General features: G+C 42.8%; 1 pseudogene; it reads left to right on the top strand.

Annotated features, from left to right (window-relative positions):
* Nucleotides 1–1,039: 1,039 nt before the first annotated feature.
* On the top strand, nt 1,040–2,710 carry LOC147689866 (uncharacterized; annotated as a pseudogene).
* Nucleotides 2,711–4,501: the final 1,791 nt, after the last annotated feature.

Below are 4,501 nucleotides of genomic sequence, written 5' to 3'. Positions count from 1 at the left end.
AAGAAACCAACACATACATGAAGTAACAAAAAGGTTGCGCAAACACGCTGTTACCGTGATTCAGTAGAGATGAGCTGTAAATATACACTGCACTGGGTGTGGTCCACGCAAATTCTCCAAAGTATTGAATAATAAGGATTCACGGAGAAACTGGGGTAAGGGCTTCTGCCACAGGATAGACAAACTGTAATGCAAAGCCGAGAAGTGGGACCAAGTCCGGCTGCACCCCAGAACACCAGGACCGGAGAAAAGGACTTAAATAAATAGCAGCACCCGGCTGGGTAACGGGACAAAATCCGGTCACCCAACGAAGCACCAGGAAGGGGAAAGTGCACTACAACTACAGCCCACAACAGCGTGGCGGGAGATACTCCAAAACAAACAACGGAGCACCTGAGGAGGATAGAGGGAGGTACCACGCAGCACCCAACAGGGTAACGGGGAAAAAAGAAAACAAAGACGGCAAAGCCAAGAACAAACAAAAGACTTGTCACAAAAACGCGGTAACTAACCGTTCCCACGAACAACACTAACAAAGCACCTTTAAAGCTCAGCACGGAACTTAGTGTACAAAGACCCAAGTCCACACATGGAGGACGCCGCAAAAACAGGAAGTGACGAAAACGGAAGTCAGGCAAAGATGCAGCAGGACGGAAACGGGGCTTGGAGCTAGAACGCTAAGCAACTTGCACTGTAACTACTGCTGTTTTATATGAGAGGGGAATGGTTCGAGAATCGAGGCATTACAATTAAAGCCCCACTGAACTCTGGGTCATTTAGACCATTTACTCCTATTCAGCCACCGACCCCTAATGGAGGATATTTGTACAATGTTGGTAACCAGTGTGGGAATGGGTTCAGTATTGCAACACAGAATAGATATGACACACTTTCAGGCCTAGAGTCATGTGATTGACGTGAGGAATCTGTGGGTCAGGGAAATGACAGATTGGAGGAAGTGGGATGCACAGAGATAATTCGCATAAAAACGAGGCAGAACAATGTAATCTCATGGAACATTGCGGGCCTGGGCACTAAGATGGAGGCTTGTAACTGGATCAGGTACATTAAGCAGTATCAAATCATCTGCATGCAGGAGACTTGGTCCATTGAATGCAACCACTTTCTCGAAGGGTACAAGGCTTTTTATGTCCCTGCAACAGCAACTATTAGGGGCAGACCCAAGGGGGGAATGGTTACGTTCGTTTCTGTTGCATTATCCTGCAAAGTACGTAGAGTCTCAACATGCAATGCTGGTATTATCGGTTTAGTTTTACTGGGGGAAAACTGTATGGCCGGTGTGGTTAATTTTTATAATGCTATTAATTCTTGTTCAGCCCTTAGCCAGATAGTAGCATTGAATGCTTTCATTAGTAGTTCTATGAAGGACTGTTCGCATAATCTCTTGATCATGGGGGATTTTAATGTTCATCCCTGCGGGGACCCCCCTCTTTAAGTGTATCAGGAATCTGCACTGTGCGCGGTCCGAGGGTTTTCACCTAGAACACACAATTGAGGGGGAACACTTAAATGATATGCTTAATGATCTGGACTTAACGGCGACAATGGCACTGTTGGACCCTACTATGCTTTTTGAGATACCGACCTTTAAGGGTCACGGGAGGGGAACCTTCATTGATTATGTATTTTTAACATCATCAATGCAGTCCTTTGTGGATTCCTTCATTATTGATGACAGTGAATTTAGCGATCACAATCCACTCACTGTACACATGAGGGGCCCATGGTCCGTCAAAGAAGGATTGAATCACACTACAGGTAGGGTGAGTACGACAGATGGGAGACGGCGATTAAGATGGTCCAAGATCACCCCAGACCTGCTGTACAAAGAGATTAAAGTTGCTTGTGCAGATGAGATTATGGTCTGTAGGCAAGAAGGCGCACAGCCAAACAATGTCCTTAGTGCTTTTCAAAATCTATTGGTTAAGGTTTCAAAGCTGTTGTCAGCTCCTGTAAAGAAGTTGGAGATCAAGGGACCTAAATGGTTTAATCATGAATGCTCAAAAGCAGCCAGAAATTTAAGATTAGCACTGGCTACCAAACCAAGAATAAAGGCAAAAGTTCAGCTATGCCAGAAGAATTATAAAACTATTATTGCCAGACACAAGGAATCCCTTAGGGAAGAGGCATGGAGTGAGATTCTTGATCCCACTACTCTGCAGTGTAGCACTAGATTCTGGGCAGTGATGAGGAAACCTTTTTTGGCCCAGGAGCAGGGCGATGGATTAGAATGCCATATATCTAAGGAGGACTGGGAAGAACACTTTAAGAAATTGTATTGTTGCTCGTTGGATGAGTCTTATAACACTGCCCCTCAGTCAGTGGTGGTGAAATGATTAGTTTTAATAGAGGTGAGGTTATCAAGGGCATTGTTGGACTAACAGCTGGGAAAGCCCCAGGGCCTGATGGGATCCCGCCGGACTTATTTAAGTCTGAGCCCAACTTCTGGGCACCCATACTAGAGTCTGTTTTTAATGCTGCTGTGAAAGATGGTTGTCCGCAATCATGGGGTGTTTCTACAATTGTCCCTGTTTTTAAGAAGGGGGACAAAGGTAGCCCACATTGTTACAGACCCATTTCATTAATAGACTCTATGGTTAAAATTGTAGGAAGAATGGTATTGCAGATAATATCTGAATGGGCAGAGGAAAAAAAACATTATGTCCATTTCTCAGTATGTTTTCTGTAGTGGTCGCTCTACAATAACTCTGTGCCTTAATCTCTTTTTAATATTAAGTAAGTACACTGTAGTGCAAAGGGGCACCATCCATCTCGCCTTCATGGATTTGTCCTCAGCTTTCGACTGTGTTAACAGGGAAAAGCTGTGGCGGTCCATGAAGGTGAAGGGGGTAGATAGCGGTTTGGTTGGTTTCTTGGCTGATCTGCATAACAACACCAGAGCTAACGTGAGATACTCCCAAGATCTGAGTGTAACGAATAATTTTAACATTGGAAAGGGTGTTCGCCAACGATGCATCTTGGCCCCCTTCCTTTTTAATTTTTATATCAATGAGCTAGATAACGTGCTTCAGAACGTCTCGGCAGATTGCCCGAGAGTCGGTAGGCGGGGAATACCTATACTCCTGTACGCAGATGATGCGGTTTTAATTTCGAGAACTGAGAAGGGACTCAAATCCCTCCTAAATGCTTTTAAATTGTTCATGACAGATAGAGATCTTTTGGTTAACAATTCAAAATCATTTGTCATGCAAGTAGGCCAGCAACCAAGAAGGACTTTCACCTTTAAAATTGATGAAACTGTAATCCCTTTAACAAAAACGTTCTCTTACCTCGGGGTTCTTTTTGATACCAAACTTAATTGGGCCCCTCACCTTGCAAAAAAGAAAGGAGAACTTGTGAGGGTTAATGCTTCCATTTTTAATTTTGCTGCCAAATTTGTGCCATGCTGAAATTGTATAATGCAAAGTCAGTGGCAACTGCCATTTATGGGAGTGAAATCTGGGGGTATGTTGGTGGTGAGCACCTGCAGATTGCTGAAAACTCTTTTCTGAAGCGTCTCCTGTATGTCCCGGTAGGCACCCCCAATCTTGCTGTACATGAAGAGTTAGGGACGCAATATCTAAGTGATTTGTTTTGTCTACGTCTCTTGACTTGTTGGCTAAAACTGTGGTTGAACCAGGATATACCACTAACGCATTTGATTGTGAGGGACTTTTTGAGTCAGGATAAGGCAATGTGTACCCCTTGGTTAAAATATCTGAAATCCAACTTTGCTAGGCTTGGTCGTCTAGAACTGTTTGAACACCCAAGCCAAACTGTAAAAGGGGATCTGGAGCTCATTAAACGGGCCCTCCTTCTGGATAGGAGGATCCAGAGGGAGGATGTGGAGCTTCAGAAACAAAGCGTGAGGAAATCTGCCATGCTGAAAACTTGTGAAACCATAGAACCGTACCTGGCTGGCTCATTGACCTACCATGAAAAATTTCTCCTAACGAGGTTCAGGTTAAATCTCTTCCATCATCTGCTGATCAGACCAAAAACAGACATTTTTAACAAATTGGCAGCACCCTGCGGCTGCGACGAAAAGTCTTCGCAGGATATGCTGCATTTTATATTTTTATGTTTTATGAATTCCCACGCAAGTGCTACCTGGTAACACTTTTAAAAAAACTTAATTTTACACAAATCAGACCGGCACTAATGTATTTACAACTTTTGCATAGTGACAGTATCCTCCAAATTAAGGTATTTTTAAAACTAACTGTTAAACTGAGAAATTGTCTGGACCAGTAATGACTCACTGTGAATTTTGTATTATTTATATTTTCATTTTCTGTTCTGACCTTATTCTGTGGAAGAAAGCATTTTTTTTCTCCACTTTTGGCACTTTACATGATATGTGTTTACATCTTTTTGTGTGATAAGAATTTTATATTGTATATGTACTTTTATGGTTTGCAAAATAACCGAAATAAAGTTTTTTTATTGATATTGATTGACCTCTAGCAATCCGAAACTT

This window comes from Lissotriton vulgaris, chromosome 9, assembly GCF_964263255.1.
Source record: "Lissotriton vulgaris chromosome 9, aLisVul1.2, whole genome shotgun sequence".
In the NCBI taxonomy this organism is placed as follows: domain Eukaryota; kingdom Metazoa; phylum Chordata; class Amphibia; order Caudata; family Salamandridae; genus Lissotriton; species Lissotriton vulgaris.
This window is presented reverse-complemented; position numbering and strand designations above follow the sequence as displayed.